Source organism: Anolis carolinensis, chromosome 2 (assembly GCF_035594765.1).
Source record: "Anolis carolinensis isolate JA03-04 chromosome 2, rAnoCar3.1.pri, whole genome shotgun sequence".
Taxonomy (NCBI): Eukaryota; Metazoa; Chordata; class Lepidosauria; order Squamata; family Dactyloidae; genus Anolis; species Anolis carolinensis.
Genome location: NC_085842.1, coordinates 197,371,781 through 197,393,276, shown reverse-complemented (window position 1 = coordinate 197,393,276; position 21,496 = coordinate 197,371,781). Strand labels below are relative to the sequence as shown.

Below are 21,496 nucleotides of genomic sequence, written 5' to 3'. Positions count from 1 at the left end.
GGTACCACTCCGGTGGGAAGGTAACACAGGACATCATGCTGGCCACATGACCTTGGAGGTGTCTACGGAGAACGCCAGCTCTTCGGCTTAGAAATGGAGATGAGCACCAACTCCCAGAGTCGGACACAACTGGACTTAACATCAGCGGAAACCTTTACCTTTACTTTATCTGCTTTGAACTAGAATATACAGCAGTGTGGACTCAGATAACGCAGTTCAAAGCAGATATTGTGGGATTTTCTGCCTTGACATTCTGGGTTATATGGCTGTGTGGAAGGGCCAAGTCCACACGGCCATATATCCCAGTTCAAAGCAGATAATGTGGGATTTTATTTAGCTGTGTGGAAGGGCCCTGAGATTCAGTCTTCAAGCTCTTCAGTTAAGTGGTTGTAGTAGCATTCACACCATTCCACTGCTACAGAACAGAACTGTGGTCTGAGCGCCCTTCCACACACCCCTATTATCCCAGAATATCAAGGCAGAAAATCCCACATTATCTGAGTGTGGATTCAGATAACCCAATTCAAAGCAGATATTGTGGGTTTTTCTGCCTTGATATTCTAGGATACAGTGCTATGTGGAAGGGTCCTCTAATTTTGATTGCACTTTGCTTTTACTCTTGGCAGGCTGCAATGTTGCTTCAAGATAGAGGAGGCGGAGTAGAGAGAACTCAACATAAAGGGTAAGATTACAGGGCCCACTCTCGGGTTAGATAAGATTGCTAAAACACAGTTCCCAAAACGAACAAAGGTACTCTTGAAGAGTGCTTGTTTTGGTAACTCCTTTGATCTCATAATAATAATTACACCAGCCTTTTCATCACAAATTACCTAGTGCCAGTAAACTGTCCAGAAAGTAAAGTGATCCGGAATGTTATATGAATAATTTGTTTTTAAAATGAAGCAACGAGATGGAAAGCAAGCAGGGAATGAGTTCCCTTCTCTCTCCAGAGATGGAGAGGGAAGGTTGCCTGCGCTATTGGAGAAAAATCAGGAGAGTGATGCATGGAGAGAAAGAGCAGAACGCGCAAAGTCAACTGGAGTGAAGCTGTGAACAGAGACATGCGGACTTTCCCACCCTTTTGCTGCCTTGCAGGTCACAATACAGAATGAGAAGGCATCTCTTTGCTTTAGAAAACAAAAAGCCAAATAGCTAGAATCTATATTTCTGGAACTTGTAATGTGGACAGTGTTTATCCCAACTCTATAAAGAAGAAAAGATTCTGAAAAGACATGTGTCCTATCGAGACATGTGTCCCATAGGCAGAGTTGCTGGTGTCCTGCGGCGGACAGACAAAAGAAATTAAAAACAGAACGGGAAGCACTGTTGACACAGCTCAAATCCCTGCCATGCCACAATGTGACTGTATGTGCCCCTGACCCGTTCCTTTCTCTCATTCCACCCACCTTCTTCCCATTATCCTCTGGATTAGCCAGAGGTTCCTGCCTACTCTTTTCACTCACCTCTTCATCCCTTCTCCCCTTGCTTATGTGGATGCCCACAGACTCTCGGCTTCTCCTACCTGTCCGTAGTGGTGACTTGTTCCTTCTCTCCAGATCCTGCCCGCCGCTGCCCAGACTCCTGGGCCCCCCTAAGTCTGTCCCGACAGGACAGGACTGCTTTTTCCCTCTGCTTTCCCTGCGCTTTATGCTCAGCCACTGAGCCAATTACACGCCCAAGGCTAATCTGCTGGCAGGACACAGCCCTGCTTCAGTAAAATGACAAAAAGAGTTGCCAAGAAAATGCACAGCCCTGGGGCCACCCCTCCCCGAAACGCAGTCGCACCAACAAAAAGCACAGGCGGCTGGGAAGATTAAGCTGTGTGCAAAGGGATGCTGTTAGGCACTCAGGAATTCTTAAAGTCTACCAGTGACAAATTCGCAATGTGAAGAGGAATGGAGCCTCCATGGACAAAGGCAGCATATCTCTTATTACTGAAGGTTGTATTCAGAAGGAAGGCCTATTTTCCTTCCCAGTTTATGAGCTTTTCTGGAGATAGTTGGCCAGGCTGCTGTTGGACATAGCTCATACGATTCTGTGCACTTGCAGCAGACCTTGGGAAACTGTGGCCCTTCAGGTTTTGTAACTCCATTTTCACCAGCCCTTGCCAAACCATATCCTCCAATTCGGCAGGGACAGCTTTATGTCACCCTGCTTTTTTCTAGCCACCTGGCCTGGTCTATGATTGGGAGGGATAGCTAATACTCCAGAAGACAGCAGCAGAATTCAAAACGATCTTAACACATTAGAGAGATGGGCCAAAACTAACAAAATGAAGTTCAACAGGAATAAATGCAAGATGCTCCATTTAGAATCATAGAATAGTAGAGTTGGAAGAGACCTCATGGGCCATCCAGTCCAACCCCCTGCCAAGAAGCAGGAAATCGCATTCAAAGTGATGACCGTCACCCCGACTTTCAAATTGAATTGAAAACGCAGCGGAGAGTTCCGCCGGTCACCCACCAAAGGAACGGAGCGGGACCGCAACAGACTATTATTAAAAGACTTTTTTTTTCTTCATTTTCCTCTTCCCTGAACTGTGTAACAAATCCCCCCAATAAAAGTAACATTTATTTTAACAGTAACACTCTCTATCTGGTTATTTTGTATCTTTCCCTAACTCCTTCCTTCGCATGAAATCTCTCTCTCTCTCTCCCGCCCCTTTAACTCCGGTTGAGGTTTCTCTGCCATAGATTAACATGGCGGTCGATATAAATTGGCTCATATCTCTATCAAAATTACCCCTAGAACGCTCCTCTTTTAGTCCTAACCCTTTCTAAGGCTCCTGACTCGAAGACAACCAGCAGAACCGGAATCGGTCCAGTTTTCGGCACCTCAACAGCTGACTGTCAAACAGGACCGACGGCTCCTTTCAAGCCAAGCTGCTGCTTTATCCCGGGTTTTCCTCTCCCCGCGACTCACGGAATGGTTTTCCCTAGCCCCTTTCTGTGAGTTGGGGATGGGGGGGATCGCTCTCTCGCTGGGGAGACATAGTTCTCCAAGGACCCTCATCCTTTACAGCTGCCGGGGGGTGCCCGGACGGGTGCCCTCCACGTTTTCATTCATACCTTCATGATTTTATGAAGGAGAAGAACATTCTTCCCCAGACCAACCCCTGGACTTATGAAATCCCATACTTCCAAAGACTGCAACCCACATGTGCCTCTTCCCATGCCATCTCTATGAATTCCTTATGAACTCTTTTTCCTCATGTATTTGTGAACTTCCATATTCTATGTACTTGGACACTCTCATGACTCACTGCTGTATGAACTTCTGATCGTTGGGCTAACCTCATGAATTGTGAAATCATACTGTTAGAACTCCACTTCTATATTGGGTTCCCCAGATGTTGTAAACTTCGTTTTTATCAAATGTTTTCTATTGTTTATATCATTCATGATTCCCCTTTATGCAATGTCACCCACCTTTATGGATTCTCCTTTATCTACCTATCTGCCTATATGTATTTATACTCTTTGGGATCCCCGGAAAATATGTGTTTTTCCCAGCTGGGTTTATGTTCCAACTTTATTTTAATTTTCATTTTATCCCATATAATTGTCAAATCATGAAATCAAATGGGAAATATTATGACCCCAACGTGAACCTTAGCCCCATGACTCAGACCTCCCTTCCCAAAAACAAAAGGATAATCTGCCACAGTTTAATCCAATCTCATTCCGATCGCATGGACAATATAGGGTTTAGAGTCACCAAATTCCTAAAGGTGACTCGCCCCCAAGGCAAACATTGTCATATCCCAGGCCAGGACGCCGCAGGAAGGCACCCTGTGGGGCCGTCAATGACGGCCCATCACCACCCATCACCACTTCCCGTCTGACACCCCAAAGATATATCTAAAATCTGTGAACGTGACAGGACCCCGGACACCCTTGATGGGTGCCATTAATTCCTTTAGAAATCGGCTGGGCCAGAATTAATCCGATGTTTCCTGTCCGGTCACCTCATTGTTTCTATAGCTCCCGCCTCCTCCTCTCTGATTGGCCCGAGGGGGGACAAAAAACGGCTCCCCATTGGGCCAGCAGGGCAAGGCGGGAAACGAAAGCCCGCCTCGTTCAACCTCTCAGCCTATCCGCGATCAGATGGGCAGGGAAGCGGGGCGGGAAATTCAAAGGGCTGTCAGACCGAAACATTGTATAAATATGACTTTATTTGAAACATATGTTACGCTAGTAGATTGAATGATCGCTATTAGCGTCCTTTTCAGCTGAATTGCTCAATAAAAACTCCTTGGCGGATTTTCCTTCAACTTGGCGGACCTTCTTCATTTCAGGCTTCAGGTTGTATTGCGGCTTATATTCTTCTTTTGGCTTCGCCAAGGTCCGTTCCCTCAGGACCGGATCGGCTTCCTTCTAAAGGGGCCCGATCCCCCAAACGCGGTCGACAACAAAAGCACCCCCGACAGATGGCCATCCAGCCTCTGCTTAAAAGCCTCCAAAGGAGCCTCCATCACAGTCCGGGGCAGAGAGTTCCACTGCTGAACAGCTCTCACAGTGAGGAAGTTCTTCCTGATGTTCAGGTGGAATCTCCTTTCCTGTAGTGTGAAGCCATTGTTCCGTGTCCTAGTCTGCAGGGCAACAGAAAACAAGCTTACTCCCTCCTCTCTATGACTTTCCCTCACATATTTGTACATGGCTATCATGTCTCCTCTTAGCCTTCTCTTCTGCAGGCTAAACATGCCCAGTTCTTTAAGCCTCTCCTCATAGGGCTTGTTCTCCAGACCCTTGATCATTTTAGTCGCCCTCCTCTGGACGCATTCCAGCTTGTCAACATCTCCCTTCACTTAGGCAGAAAAAAATGAAACGCAAAGATACAGAATGAGGGACGACGCCTAGCTTGACAGCAGTATGTGTGAAAAGGATCCTGGAGTCCTCATGGACAACAAGTTAAACATGAGCCAACAATGTGATGTGGCAGCTAAAAAGCCAATGGGATTTTGTCCTGCATAAATAATATAGTGTCTAGAAGTCATGCTACTCCTCTATTCTGCCTTGGTCAGACCATACCTGGAACCACACTGTGTCCAATTTTGGGCAGCACAATTGAAGGGAGATGTTGACAAGCTGGAATGTGGCCAGAGGAGGGCAACTAAAATGATCAAGGGAGGACAAATCCTATGAGGAGCAGCTTAAAGAACTGGGCATGTCTAGCCTGCAGAAGAGACGGTTGAGAGGAGACATGATAGACATGTATAAATATGTGAGGGGAAGTCATAGGGAGGAGGGAGCTAGCTTGTTTTCTGCTGCCCTGGAGACTAATGTTGCCAGGTATTGCTTGTTACCTGACTGCATGAGAAGCAACAGTGGCTGAAATCCCTTCTGCAAACAACCATGAGAGGGATGGGGACCCTCTAGTTTTTACTCTGACAGCCCTAGCCAACATATCCACCAACAATGGTGATGTAAGAGTTGCAGTCCAACAACACCCTATAGCAGTGATTCCCAACCTGTAATCGATACAGGGAACGCTGTGGATGTAGCCTACCTGGATTTCAGTAAGGCCTTCGACAAAGTCCCCCCACGACCTTCTGGCAAACAAACTAGTAAAACGTGGGCTAGACAAAACTACGGTTAGGTGGATCTGTAATTGGCTAAGCGAACGAACCCAAAGGGTGCTCACCAATGCGTCGTCTTCATCATGGAAAGAAGTGACAAGTGGAGTGCCGCAGGGCTCCGTCCTGGGCCCGGTTCTGTTCAACATCTTTATTAACGACTTAGACGAAGGGTTAGAAGGCACGATCATCAAGTTTGCAGACGACAGAAAACTGGGAGGGATAGCTAACACTCCAGAAGACAGGAGCAGAATTCAAAACCATCTTGACAGACTAGAGAGATGGGCCAAAACTAACAAAATGAAGTTCAACAGGGACAAATGCAAGATACTTCACTTCGGCAGAAAAAATGGAAATCAAAGATACAGAATGGGGGACGCCTGGCTTGACAGCAGTGTGTGCGAAAAAGACCTTGGAGTCCTCGTGGACAACAAGTTAAACATGAGCAAACAATGTGATGCAGCAGCTAAAAAAGCCAATGGGATTCTAGCCTGCATAAATAGGGGAATAGCGTCTAGATCCAGGGAAGTCATGCTCCCCCTCTATTCTGCCTTGGTCAGACCACACCTGGAATACTGTGTCCAATTTTGGGCACCGCAGTTGAAGGGAGATGTTGACAAGCTGGAAAGCGTCCAGAGGAGGGTGACTAAAATGATTAAGGATCGGGAGAACTAGCCCTATGAGGAGCGGCTTAAAGAGCTGGGCATGTTTAGCCTGCAGAAGAGAAGGCTGAGAGGAGACATGATAGCCATGTACAAATACGTGAAGGGAAGTCATAGGGAGGAGGGAGCAAGCTTATTTTCTGCTGCCCTGCAGACTAGGACATGGAACAATGGCTTCAAACTACAGGAAAGGAGATTCCACCTGAACATCAGGAAGAACTTCCTCACTGTGAGAGCTGTTCAGCAGTGGCTCTCTCTGTTCTGGAGTGTGGTGGAGGTTCCTTCTTTGAAGGCTTTTAAGCAGAGGCTGGATGGCCATCTGTCGGGGGTGCTTTGAATGCGATTTCCTGCTTCTTAGGGGGGGGGGGTTGGACTAGATGGCCCATGAGGTCTCTTCCAACTCTACTATTCTATGATTCTATGATTCATGGACAACAAATGGTACCCAAGAACTAAAACATGGTCCACAGCCTCACTGTTATTACACCGTTGCATTGAGAGCCACTGGTCTGGGGAGAGGACAGGCTGACTACCCACTAACAGCATCCCTTTGCACAAGCCTCCTGACTACTGCTTCTCCTCCTCCTCCTTGCCTTTGGATGATGTGTCTCATATTAGAATGTATTTTAATTATGTTTATGTCTGTTTTAATTTTTATAATTCTATTTCATGTCTGTGTTTTATGCCTAAGGCACTGTATAAGTGCCGTTTGTAAGCCTCCTTGAGTCCTCCTCAGGGTAGAGAAAGGCGGGATATAAATATGATAAATAAATAAAATAAATAAATAATTGAAATTTGTCCAATATCTCAATTCAGGACTAATGGTCTCCTGTATTTAACACTATACATCCATAGCATTGTGATTCTACTCTAACTGCCATAGCAACATCCTTTGGAATCCTAGGATCTCCAGTTCAGAGAAGGGTATTATTTAGACCCTCCTAGAGAAATTACAAATACTAGGATTCTACAGACATTACTGATACTTACATTTTATTTATTTATTTATTTATTTACAGCATTTATATTTACATACTCTCCTAACATTTCACAAATGGAAACAGGGACATGTGTGGGCTGAGTAAGAGAGTGGTCAGGATTACAAAAGTTGTTCACAAGGAAGAACATGCATACCGGGAAACGAAGCAGTTAGAGAAGGTCAATTAATTACAGCAATTAATGTATTCTATATTATTATTTCTAAATGTGCTTCTGGATATATAAATTAGCATATGTGTGCTCTCTTTGGTTCTCTTCCTTGGGATGAGTTTTCTCTGTTCTGATGGCTCTTAAATGCATCTTTATCCAAGAGCGGCAGAAGAATTTTCTTCATGCACCTCATATACTTAAAAGGCTGGAATGTGCTGTCTTAGCAGCATTAAAAGGAGACTAGACAAATTCTCAGAGTATCCATCTTCTAGTGGTCATTATTCCAAGATCAGCTGCAAAATGCTTCTGAATACCAGTTCCTGAGGACTAGCTGTGTGAGAGGCTGACTGATCATCTGCCACTGAATGGACAGGTTGGTGTGGTATACCTTCACCAGCTTTCCAGTTTTGACAAAGACAGTCCTGATTAATCCTCCGTCGTCCCACTTTTTCAACTGCTTTTCCAGACCTCTGTCCTCAGATTATTTCAATTGCTACAGATTGAATTAAAAGCAGATGAAAGTGTAGAATCTTTCCCTTCCCAGTAAGTACAGGCAAGAGTAAACTACTACAAACTTTCCTAGCTTGACTGTTCTTTTTAATCTGCCATCGTGACCACACTTTAATGTTGCTTGGCCACAAATGTCTCAGCTTTCATTTGTAAAATTTTGGCAGACACACAGACGGGGCTCTCCCACTTTCACAGAATGGCGGCTGCAACCAATTCTCATTGGGGAAATAAATATTTTTGAGATTTCAATTTGGTACAGAAAAGGGGCAATAGGGATTGCTTTAAGTCATTTGTTTTTTTTTTTCAGAAGCTTCTTTACTACTTTAGAAAAAAAAATCCTGCTTGCTATTTTTCTGCTGAAACTTCTCCCCTTCCTGGAAATTTCTTCCAATGAGATTTGAAACTTGTACAACAATGGTTCACAACCTTTGGGCCTCCAGGTGTTTTCAACGTCAACTCCCAGAAATCCCAGCCAGCTTACCAGCTGTTAGGAACTGTGGGAACTGAAGTCCAAAACACCTGGAGCCCCAAAAGTTGGGAACCACTGATATACAATATGACCTCCCTGTATCCATGGATTTAATGTCAACTGTTTCACAGGGGCACCATGAGTCGCAAAGTACTGTAGAAAGAAGATCGAATGGCAAAACATTAAACATTTCACTTCCCTGCATCACTTTCCTAGCCCCATAGTGCTTTTTCATGAGAGGAAGAATGGCATAGCCCTCCCCGCCTTTTGTTATATATCTTTCTCATTCCTTCATCCTTACTGTTTTGATTTTGTTTGACTTCATACTCTTTAGCTGAGGCACAGACAGATCAGCATCCAGTGGTTCCCAACCTTTTTTTTTTTTTAACCAGGAACCACTTTAAACAGGGACCACTCGCCAACATTAGTACCAAAAGGGTTACGAATCAGTTTTGGTAAACTTTAAATTCAGTGTGGTTATTTGGGGTGCTGATTCAGAAAATTGCATTGGATAGACCACATCAGCTCTAATTTCTGATGCAGAACATATGCCATCCAGTAGTTGCCATCTGCTTGCCCACAGAAAACCATATTTAATAATCTAAAGCTGATGTGGTCTATCCAATGCAATTTTCTGAATCAGCATCCCAAATAACCCCAGGAACAAAACTAAAAACGAAGACACCAAGAAAAAATTTTTTGGTTGGGCTGTGCTATTATTTGTAGTAGTAATGCTGAAGCCATGGACCATATTTCAGTTCTTGTGGACCACTGTTGGTCCATGGACCACAGGTTGGGAACCACTGATCTAACAGCTGAGAGACCAAGAGAATGAAATATTTTTTGAAACATCAAATTCCTAAGAGTTAATTTCAAAAGAATCAAGAAGTTCTGAATTTTCTCACCCTTCCCGATTTCTAGAACAGAAGAGTCTCTTTAGCCCTAAGTTTGGGGAGATGTTAAGTGCTTTAAAACTTAACACTTTGTGATGTTAAGACTGAATAATAAAGGGGCTAATTATCTGTTAAGGCTTGGCTTTCCAGGTGTTGCTGGACTCTAAATCCCATCAGCTATAGTTTGGAAATTATAGGTATTAGGTAAAGGTAAAGGTTTTCCCCTGACATTAAGTCCAGTCGTAACCGACTCTGGAGGTTGGTGCTCATCTCCATTTCTAAGCTGAAGAGCTGGCGTTGTCCATAGACACCTCCAAGGTCATGTGGCCGGCATGACTGCATAGAACGCCGTTACCTTCCCACCAGAGCGGTACCTATTGATCTACTCACATTTGCATGTTTTCGAACTGCTAGGTTGGCAGTTACTGGGACTAACAGCGGGAGTTCATTCCACTCCCGGGATTTGAACCTGAGACCTTTCGGTCTGCAAGTTCAGCAGCTCAGCGGTTTAACACACTGCACCACCACAAGGTGTTGCTGGACTCTAAATCCCATCAGCTATAGTTTGGAAATGATAGGTATTAGAGTCCAGTAATATTTGCAGTGCTGTGAGTTATTTGTCTACAGTATAAAATCTAAATGATGAGGGACAAGCTATATTTTTGTTACATAGAGTTTTTGAGGCAAGAAGTGCCTTTACTGAGTTGTTTCAGTGCTGCTTGAAAGATTTACTCATTGCAAGGGTCGAGGAGCAATCATATTCCCATTTTGGGGGAAAGGACTCCAGAAAAGCTACTCTAGCTATATCAGTTTATTACATTTCTTCTCATTCATTCATGGCTTTCTTCTCTTCACTTTATGTGTAAAACAGTACTGCAATATAGGATCAGGTTCAAAAAGAGTCTGGTCCAAAGCGATCCAGTGAGTTTCATACTTTGGTCCAGTACTCAGCCCAGTACTCTTACCACTCTCTATGCAGGGGGCTTGGATTCCAAGTGAACACAAAAATGAACTTGAAAAGAGGAACTGGGCGACAAAGATACTCTGTATGGTGCCAGCAGGATGTAGTGGCATAGGTTTTGGACAAAGACCCTGGGAAACCAGTCTTCAAATCCCATCTTATCCATGGAAACTCACTGGATGACTTCGGACAAACCACAATGTCTCAGTCTTAGAGGAAACAAGGGCAAGCCCTCTTTGGACAACTCTTGCCAAGGCAACCTCATGATAGGGTTGTTTCAGAATCACTGTAAGTCAGAAATGACTTGAAGCCAAATAGTAGTAGTAGTAGTAGTAGTAGTAATAATAATAATAATGTATTGTACCCCACCACCATCTCCCCAAAGGGACTCGGGGCGGCTAACAAAGCACTTCGCACTTAAAATAAAAAAGTGCCGCACTTAAAATAAAAAATAAAAGCAATTACATAGACATCAAAACAATAAAAACACAAGCAGATATCCATAAAACATCACATAATAAAATTAAAATACCAAATTCATAAAATGCAGCCATAACTGTGGATCAAACTGATTGTTTGCAATTAATGAACCCAGTGCCAAAGAGAGGCCACCAAGTCATTATGATAACTCTTAAAATCTACACAAAATCAAAGGCTTGTTTTAAAAGCCATGTTTTTAGACTGGATCAGAAAGAGGCCCCTGGTGGCACAGTGCATTAAAGCGCTGAGCTGCTGAACTTGCAGACCAAAAGGTGCCAGGTTCAAATCCCGGGAGCGGAATGAGCACCCGCTGTTAGCCCCAGCTCCTGCCAACCTAGCAGTTCAAAAACATGCCAATGTGAGTAGATCAATAGGTACCGCTCCGGTGGGAAGGTAACTGCGCGCCATGCAGTCATGCCGGCCACATGACCTTGGAGGTGTCCATGGACAACGCTGGCTCTTCGGCTTAGAAATTGAGATGAGCACCAACCCCCAGAGTCGGTCACGACTGGACTTAACGTCAGGGGAAAACCTTTACCTTTACCTACCCAGAAAGTTTGAAGAGAGGGGGCTAACCTAATCTCTCTAGGGAGGCCTTTCCAAGCCAGGAGGCCACCACCGAGAAAGCTCTCTTTCTCGTCCCCACCAACCATTTGAGATGGTGGTGGGACCAAGAGAAGGGCCTCCCTAGCAGAAGGACTACAAGTGGCCTGGGAAACATGTTGCAATGCCACAATATAAACAATGATTAATTTCATCAAGTCTGAAGAGGATTCTGTATTGAAACACATAGTCTGCAGAATTACTATATATGCTCAAGTATAAGTCTAGAGGTTTTAGTCAAAAATTAATGCAAAAAACCTCCTAGGTTGACTTGTCCACAGGTTGACGTAAGCATTGTATTTTAACTCTTATTTAAAAAGGACTCATTCTTCTCTCTGAGTTGAATGGCAAAATGGAAGTGCTTAGTCCATCTCAGGAGAACCTAAAAGAAGTACTGGTTCCTCTACTTTCTCTACTGGCTACCCCTTCTGGCCTTTTGAATGACTGCATGGGAACTTAAGAGTAGCAGCCAGAGGTAGTGGTCCTTTGAGGTGGCGTCAATGCTTTCCCCTTGATGTGAAATGACCCTTGATTTATCCAAGGGTCATATCAAAATCCATAATTTTGACTCCCAAACCTGCCCTCAACTTATACATGAGTTGAACTCATACATGAGGATATTCCAGCATTTCTCAACCTAAGGGTTGGGACCTCTGTGGGGGTCGCGAAGGGGTACCAGAAGGGTCACCAAAGACCATCAAAAACACATTTTTATGATCATTTTAGGAACCCCTTTGGCAGAGAAGGCTGAAGATCTTTCTGACTGTCATGAGTGCTCAGTGTAGGAAGTTTGGCCCAATTCTATCATTGGTGGGGTTCAGAATGCTCTTTGATTGTAGGTGAACTATAAATCCCAGCAACTACAACTCTCAAATGCCAAGGTCTATTTTCCCTAAATTCCACCAGGGTTCACATTTGAGCATATTGAGTATGTGTGCCAAGTTTGGTCCAAATCCATCATTGTTTGAGTCCACAGTGCTCTCCAGATGTAGATGAATTACAACTCCCAAACTCAAGGTCAATGCCCACTAAACTCTTCCAGTATTTTCTGTTGGTCATGGGAGTTCTGCCAAATTTGGTTCAATTCCACCTGTTGGTGGAGTTTAGACTGCTCTTTGATTGTAGGTGAACTATAAATCCCTACAACTACAACTCCCAAATGACAAAATCAATCCTCCCCACCAATTCCACCAGTTTTCAAATTTGGGCGTATTGGGTATTTGTGCCAAATTTGGTCCAGTGAATGAAAATACATCCTGCATATCAGATATTTACATTACAATCATAATGGTAGCAAAATTATAGTTATGAAGTAGCAACGAAAATAATATTATGGTTAGTGGTCATCAAAACATGGGGAACCGTATTAAGGGGTCATGGCAATAGGTAGGTTGAGAACCAGTGGGGTATTCGGTAAGTGGAAAGATTTCAGGGTTGTCCTAAAATGTTTCCTACTGACCGACCGCATTAAACTCCATCAGCATACAGCCTCAGGATCTTCCCTGGTATCTGCTGAGATAGATGCCTTGCAATGTGGGAGAGGTGTGTGTGTTGATGTGTGTGAGTGTGAGAGAGGGAGGAGGAGAGAGCAAGGAGCGAGAGCTCAGGTTCTGTTGTTTGATGGGATTAGAGGACGCTCAAGGACTTGAATAACTGCAATCAGACTGAGAGGCTTTGCCCTGCCACCCTTCCCAGCCCGGCACAGACTGGATCCGCCTGCCACGCTGCGCATAGCTGGATGGAGGGGGTGGGAAGGTGCCAGGCTCAACGCAGCACCTTCCTGGGATCCAGGCATTGCAAAGTCACCTCGTGCCCCAAGCATGTTCTAATTGCCCAGGCTGGAACCGGATTAATCCAGCTTCTAGAGCCTGTAGCAATGTGGGGAGGAAATGTTCCTTCAAAGGGTTTCACGTCACCCAGGAGAGATTGGGATCAGTTCTGTAAATGGAAAGTGGTGGAAAGCAGACAGAGAAAGAGAGAGTGAGCCCAAGGTCACCTGCAGTGGGTACAGCCCAAACAACATAAAATTGCCCATGAAGCCATTGCGGGTCAAGCCAGAAAAATAGTTGTGTGACCAAATCTTCCAGAATCCTCCAGACCATTGCCAAGCTACCTGGGGGACTCAGGGGATGATGATGATAATATTTTGTTACCCAGAGGAGGAGTTCTCTCTGTCAGCTCCAGCTACCACCCTAGCTCCTCCGGTGGCCTAGGGGATAAAAGCCTTGTGACTTGAAGGTTGGGTTGCTGATCTGAAAGCTGCCAGGTTCGAATCCCACCCGGGTAGAGCGTGGATGAGCTCCCTCTATCAGCTCCAGCTCCATGCGGGGACATGAGAGAAGCCTCTCACAAGGATGGTAAAACATCAAAAAACATCCGGGCGTCCCCTGGGCAACGTCCTTGCAGACGGCCAATTCTTTCACTCCAGAAGCAACTCCGGTTGCTCCTGACACGAAAAAAAAAAAAAAAAGCTCCAGCTCTCCATGCGGGGACATGAGAGAAGCCTCCCACAAGGATGGTAAAACATCAAAACATCCAGGCGTCCCCTGGGCAACGTCCTTGCAGACAGCCAATTTTTTCACACCAGAGTCTACTTGCAGTTTTTCAAGTCTCTCCTGACGCACACAAAAAAATCCCGCCTCTCCTCGAGGTGTGGATTAAAAAGGAGATTTTTCCAGGCTCTAGATTAAATAGTCCCCATGTTCTCTCATATACAACCTAATAAATAGGCAACCTGGGATGGATTGTGATACTGATATTAATCCTAGTGCTGCCAGATTTCCAAATAATGATAAAGCATAGTCAAAATTCACGCCATGCAGGACTGACAGTCAGGAAGAAGCAATTATGCTTCCAAAATACCAAATGAAAGTACAGTCCACATATGCAAGTTGGACGTTTGCAAATATTATTATTGATGGATTTGGTTAAAATGATCTCTCCAGCGATCTCAAGTTCTCCACTGCAATTCTATGGTCAACTGTCAGTGGAAGTTGACCATACAACAGGACCATAGCCAGAAAAAAATTTGGGGGGGGGGAGCTGAAACCTTTTTTTAGCAGAGCATGCAAAGTAGTTCCATAATGCAAAATAACTTAGGAATCTGGCTCCATCGATAAACTTCAGTGGACACTCAAGACAGATAAGCTTCAGTGGACACTCATGGGGATTTGGTTAATCAGTTAAAATTCTTGAGTAAACCAGGTTTAAAAAAAAAACCTGAAAATTCCCCCCCCCCCCCCCCCCCGGCTACAGCCCTGCCATCCAGAGTCATGTTTGAGGACCTAGAGCAGGAATGTCAAACTCATTTTGACCGAGGGCCACATCAGACTAATGTTTACCTTCAAAGGGCCATTTGTAATTGTAAGGCTGTATAAATGTAGCTATGTAGCCCTGGCATTGAAAATCTCGTAGGCCACATAAAATGACATGGCAAGCCAGATCTGGCCTGTGGGTCTTGCATTTAACACAGGTGCTCTAGAGATATCAAGAGATATTTTTTAAAACCAGCTTTTTAAATTCATAGTTGTATTGCTTTTGCAAGAGTCCTGTGCCCCTAATCCTAGGAAATGTAGAGGGCTGACTGCACCTATTTCCGTTAATGTGTTCCTAAGTTAATGTTCTTAAGTTACATTATGCACATATTTCTATCTTTATGAAAGAACCAAACTGCAAAATATCATTTTTTTAAAAAATGGCATTTAATTTTGTCTATGTAAATTTAAAAGGCAAAGCTTCTATCTTTCAAATTGAGGATATCTCTTATAATGTTGTGTGGTGAATGCTCCGTCTTTGGAAGCTTTGAAACAGAGGCTGGATGGCCATCTGTTGTGGGTGCTTTGAATGTGATTTTCCTGCTTCTTGGCAGGGGTTGGACTGGATGGCCCATGAGGTCTCTTCCAACTCTATGATTCTATGATTCAATGAATGGATAATATCTGTCAGACCTTTAAGGGGCAAGCTTTCTGACCCTCAAAATAAAGGACATTTGGCAAGCCTAATCAATAAATATATACAATCCTGGGATGTAATCCTTAATTCATACAGTGCTGAAAACAACATGGTCCTGAGGAAATGAAGCTCTTTTGCTCAATACACACAAACACAGAGAGAATGCCATATGGAAACCTGCCCCGGACTGAGGACAAAACTGTGTTTGTAGTAAACAAACCATCGTAAACAATGATCTTTTTCAAAAAGTGAGGAGTAGTTAATCTTCTAGTAGACCAGGTTGATATTCAGAGTCGAGGTGGTATCTTTCAGGCCAGTAAAATTTCATTTCACAAAAGGTTTAACCCGCTGTGCCACAAAAGTCCCAATGTATATCAGCTGCAATAGCTGCTGATATATTTCTGGATTTGTTTCAAATACTTGATAACACCTCTGCTGAGACTACCCATATTCCAGGATTTTCATCACAGGCCCCTTCTACACTGCCATATCAAATCCAGATTATCTGCTCTGAACTGGATTATATGGCAATGTAGACACATAGAATCCAGTTCAAAGCAGATAATCTGGGATCAGGCCCTGGAATTTATTTATTTAAAACATTTATATTCAACCCTTCTCACCCCGAAGTAGATCCAGCCTCAGGCTTTCACTGAGTACCTTCTCTGAAATTCAGGACAATGACAGCTGAGGGCCCTTTCACACAGCCATATAACCCAGAATATCAAGGCAGAAAATCCCACAATATCTGCTTTGAACTGGGTTATCTGAGTGCACACTACCATATAACCCAGTTCAAAGAAAATAATGTGGGATTTTATTCAGCTGTGTGTAAGGGGGCCTGAATCTTAGGATAAATTACTTTTATGTGATGAATGGAATTGAAATTTTATTACCTCTCTTTTACTGCACTTCACAAGATGCGCTGAAATCTTTCAATGCCATTTTCAGTGATGGAATGTAGCCCTGTGACTAACATCAACACCAATTTTCTCCTACGGTATATTTTTGCTTGATGAAGAAGGCAGCGAATCTTTGAAAGCTTGAATAATATATTTTATGTCTGGGTTGGTCCACTAAAGCTATAATTTGAATTGTATTATATGGCCAGTGTAGGTGGGGCCTCAGCTGTGCTTCCCTGTGACCACCCATGGCTTTAGTTATTTATGTGTGTCATTACGCAGTCAGGCATCTCCTCACAGGCATTTGATAGAATAGAATTGACTAGTTTTAAAATACAGGTAGTCCCCAAATTACAAACATGATAGGTTCTGTAGGAACAGGTACAATACATATATATGTGTGTGTGCGCGTGCATTTATATATGTCGGAACAGGTACATTTTTAGCATAATTCCAGCCATATATATACATATACCTATACATATATAGAGAGATAGAGCTTTGGATAGCATAGGGAAGAGCTAACACCCCTGTAGTGTTTGTTTTACTGTCTGTGCCCCTGGTCAGAAGACTTCACCTTGCTTTCTGTCCCTGTGGTTACTGGATTTTGAGAAATTTGGGTTGTTGTGGAAACAAGAATTGGAGATAAAGCTTCTATTGAGACACCTTTCCCCATGATAATGGAGTGAATTTCCCTTTCTCAGGTAGATTTCTCTTGCTTCCTGTTGTCTCACCTCCATTCTTAACTATGAGTCATTTTAAGTCGGGTGTTTGCAACTCGGAGACTGCCTGTATTGTTCTTCAGCCACTTAATTATCATTATAAATTATTGTTGTGTTTGGTAGTACATATTAAGACAAAAATGGCCCTCTCTGAATTTGATTACAATCACGCTAACCTTTAAAAATAGTACTGTATTCAAAAAGATAGCTGTGCTAATCTATGTCAGTATATAAACATATCTTGTAGTACCTTTGATACAAACTCTCTAAAAGATGGGTTGCTGTGAGTTTTCTGGGCTGTATGGCTGTGTTCCAGAAGCATTCTCTCCTGACGTTTCGCCCACAACTATGGCAGGCATCCTCAGAGGTTGTGAGGTCTGTTGGAAACTAGGCAAGTGAGGTTTATATATCTGTGGAATGTCCAGGAGAAACAACTCTTGTCTGCTTGAGGCAAGTGTGAATGTTGCAACTGGCTACTTTGATTAGCATTGAAAAGCCTTGCAGCTTCAAAGCCTGGCTGCTTCCTGCCTGGGGGACACCTCCTGCAAGGCTATTCGATGCTAATCAAGGTGGCTAATTGCAACATTCACACTCACCTCCAACAGACAAGAGTTCTTTCTCCCATCCTGAACATTCCACAGATATATAAAACCCACTTGACTAGTTTCCAACAAACCTCACAACCTCTGAGGATGCCTGCCATAGATGTGGGTGAAACGTCAGGAGAGAGTGCTTCTGGAACATGGCCATACAGCCCGGAAAACTCACAGCTACCCAGTGATTCCGGCCATGAAAGCCTCTGTCAACACTCTCTGAAAGATGTTGTACAAGTAGGACAACCTTTCATATATTATGGAAAAAAGACATCCAGTATAAAAAGACCATATAGACTTCAAAACCTTATGACACACACTTCTTTCTCTCCGTCTTAAAGCTTTTGAAAATAGATTTGTATTATTAGAAACAGGTGCAGCACTTCAATTCAGATAAGATAAATATTTTGTGGGACAATGCAAAACAATCAAGCAAATATGTGAATACGCTAGCAAACTGAAACACCCTGTGCAAGTCTAAAGGATGAAAGCCACCAGTATAATTTAAATAATGTGATGCATGGGACATATCACAATGAGTTCATCCAAAGTTTGATATGGCCCTTTGATATTCTATGGGAAGATCATAATTAATTTGACCACGATAATAATAAATGGGTTTCAACTACAGTAGTCTTGCTTATCCAACACAAACAAACCGGTAGAACATTGGATAAGCGAAAATGTTGGATAATAAGGAGGGATTAAGGGAAAGCCTATTAAATGTCAAATTGCGCTATGATTTTACAAATTAAGCACCAAAACATCATGTTTTACAACAAATCAACAGAAAAAGCAGTTCAATACACGGTAACATACTGTATTTATGAATTTAGTACCAAAACATCGCAATGTATTGAAAACATTGACTACAAAAACACTGACTACTAAAAGGCAAACTGTGTTGGATAATACAGAATGTTGGATAAGCAAAGGTTGGATAAGAGAGACTCTACTGTGATTTCAAAGACGTGTGATCCTTGAGGAATCTGAGAGTGCATCTATTCTACACGGTAGAATTAATGCAATTATGTCCTGCTTTATGTGCTATAGTTTAGTGCTATGGAGTTCTGAGATTTGTGGTTTGGTAAAGCGCCGGCCGTCTTTGGCAGAGAATGCTAAAGACCTTGTACAATTACAGTAGAGTCTCACTTATCCAACATTCGCTTATCCAACGTTCTGGATTATGCAACGCAGTCGGCCTTTTAGTAGTCAATGTTTTTGTAGTCAATATTTTCAATACATTGTGATGTTTTGGTGCTAAATTTGTAAATACAGTAACTACTGCATAGCATCACTGCATATTGAATTACGTTTTCTGTCAAATTTGTTGTATAACATGATGTTTTCATGCTTAATTTTTAAAATCATAAGCTAATTTTATGTTTAATAGGCTTTTCCTTAATCCCTCCCTATTATCCAACATATTAGCTTATCTGACATTCTGCCGGCCCGTTTATGTTGGATAAGTGAGACTCTACTGTAGAAGTGTCATGATTCCATGGCAAGGAGCTATGTTAGTTAAAGTGGTGTCAAACAGCATTAAATCTACCTGTAGAGGCATCGTAAGTCAGCAGGCTAATTTCTCAGTGTTGAAAGTCTGAATGGGAACTTCCATTCCTCAGCTATTTGTAATCCAGCATTGTTCCAATTAGAATCATGCTAATCCATGACTCACCCAGGGCTATGCTCAAGGATATTATTCAAGAAGGATAGATAGGGCAGGGGGGTGGGATGGGGGGAATAGAAAACACCATCAAGCTTATAGGAAAAATAAGAACAAAATGCTATGTTAACAATGAATCACTGTATGTCAGTGGCCAGAGAAGAAAGGCACACGGCATAGACAGAACACCAGTAATATTTAGGTCATTTTGAGAAGTAGAAAAAAGCCTCTATACCTTGAGAGCAAAAAGTTACCGTGCATAGCAAGTCGCCGATAATGGTTTCTCTCTTCCTCTTCTCCGTTGCCCTGTCAAGTCAAGCTAGAAGAACGTGGTTCTATTTCTGTCCTGCTAATCGCCAGCCTTGCCTTGCTGGGCCCAGTGTTTGGTACACAGCCTCCTTTAAGGCTCTAAGCTGCTTAATATTCCTGGAAGAAAAGCAAGGGATGCCTCAAGGAGGGGCTTCTCATCTAGAGGTGGGACCTCAAGGCTCCATTAAGACTTTAAGACATCCAATTGTAAAAAGTTGCAAATAATTAAACTATTACGGTAGTGGTTGTTGTATGTTTTCCGGGCTGTATGGCCATGTTCTAGAAGTATTCTCTCCTGACATTTCGCCCACATTATGGCAGGCATCCTCAGAGGTTGTGAGGTATGGAGAAACTAAGCAAGGAAGGTTTATATATATCTATTGAAAGTCCAGGGTGAGAGAAGAACTCTTTGTCAGTTGGAGGCCAGTGTGAATGTTGTAGTTAATCACCTTGATTAGCATTGAATAGCTTCATCTCCTGGCTTCTTCCTGCCTGGGGGCATCCTTTGTTCAGAGTTGTTAACTAAGTCCTTGCTTAGTTTCTCCATACCTCACAACCTCTGAGGATGCCTGCCATAGATGTGGGCGAAACGTCAGGAGAGAATACTTCTAGAACATGGCCATACAGACCGGAAAACATACAACAACCCTGTGATCTCGGCCATGAAAGCCTTCGACAACATATTACAGTAGTTTTTTTTTTAAAATAAACCTTCTGTCACATGCTAGATAACCTCCTCGGAAAATATAGGTTCACGGTTTTGGGGTATGCCAGGATTTATCCATGAGCCTGGGAGCTCAGGTCTCAGTAGCAATTTTGAGTGTATTTATACAGTGAAAGCTAGTGCACCAGTTGGATCCATTCCTGGAGAAGCTGGATCTGGCCACAATAACATGCATTAAGGTAAAGGTAAAGGTTTTCCCCTAACATCAAGTCTAGTTGTGTCCGACTCTGCGGGTTGGTGCTCATCTCCTTTTCTAAGCCGAAGAGCCGGTGTTGTCCGTAGACACCTCCAAGGTCATGTGGCTAGCATGATCGCATGGAGCGCAGTTACCTTCCCACCGCAGCAATACCTATTGATCTACTCACATTTGCGTGTTTTCGAACTGCTAGATTGGCAGAAGCTGGGGCTAACAGCGGGCGCTCACCCTGCTGCCAGGATTCGAACCGCTGACCTTTTGGTCAGCAAGTTCAGCAGCTCAGTGGTTTAATCCGCTGCGCCTCCGGGGGCATTGGTTACATCCAATTTGGATTAATGTTATGTACTCTAAATGGGCCTGTCTTTGATAAGTGCTCAGAAACTTCAGTTGGCCCAAAGAGCAGCAGCCAGATTGTTAGCTGGGGCTGGCTAGAGGGAGCACACAACGGGCCCTTCCAGACAGCCCCAAAGATGCGGGATCTGTCAGGCTTTACCTGCAGCATGGATAATAGAGTGACAGCACTTCCTGTGGTCGGAGTCGAGCACAGCCTTCATATGCTGGAAATAGAAAACATGGGGAAAGCCTTTACCTCTGTTTATGTATTGTCTGTCCTTGTTAATTGTATAATGGCATTGAATGTTTGCTGTAAATATGTTCTGTAATCCACCCTGAGTCCCTTCGGGGAGATAGAGCAGAATATAAATAAAGAAGAAGATGATAATGATGATGATTATTATTATTATTATTATTATTATTATTGGAAAAACAACAATTTCCAACGCTTTACTTATTGCATGGGATGAAGTCTTAGGTGCAACTGTGGATATCAGTCCTGTGTACATGTTCTGTACTGTACTTCTTGTGTGTTAAATATGATCAATATTGTAGGGAGGCTAGAGATATACCGTATATACTCAAGTATAAGCCGACCCGAATATAAGCTGAGGCACCTAATTTTACCACAAAAAACCTGGGAAAACATTGACTCCAGTATAAGCCGAGGGTGGGAAATTTCAGAAATAAAAATAAATACCAATAAAATTACATGAATTGAGGCACCAGTAGGTTAAATGTTTTTGAATATTTACATAAAGCTCAAATTTAAGATCAGACTGTCCAACTCTGATCAAA

At 43.2% G+C, this 21,496-nt stretch overlaps 1 protein-coding gene across 2 annotated transcripts in view; it reads right to left on the bottom strand.

Annotated features, from left to right (window-relative positions):
• The window catches only part of misp3 (MISP family member 3), a 48,164-nt gene extending 28,623 nt beyond the window's left edge, over positions 1 to 19,541 (bottom strand). The window contains exon 1 of one of the 2 annotated variants that reach the window (XM_008103720.3): positions 19,372 to 19,541. The gene's annotated coding sequence lies outside the window, so the exon portion shown is untranslated. Of the gene's footprint in view, positions 1 to 1,522; positions 1,711 to 19,371 lie in introns of those variants that run through there. The other variant, XM_003216766.4, reaches the window with a different exon arrangement.
• Between the last annotated feature and the right edge of the window lie 1,955 nt (positions 19,542 to 21,496).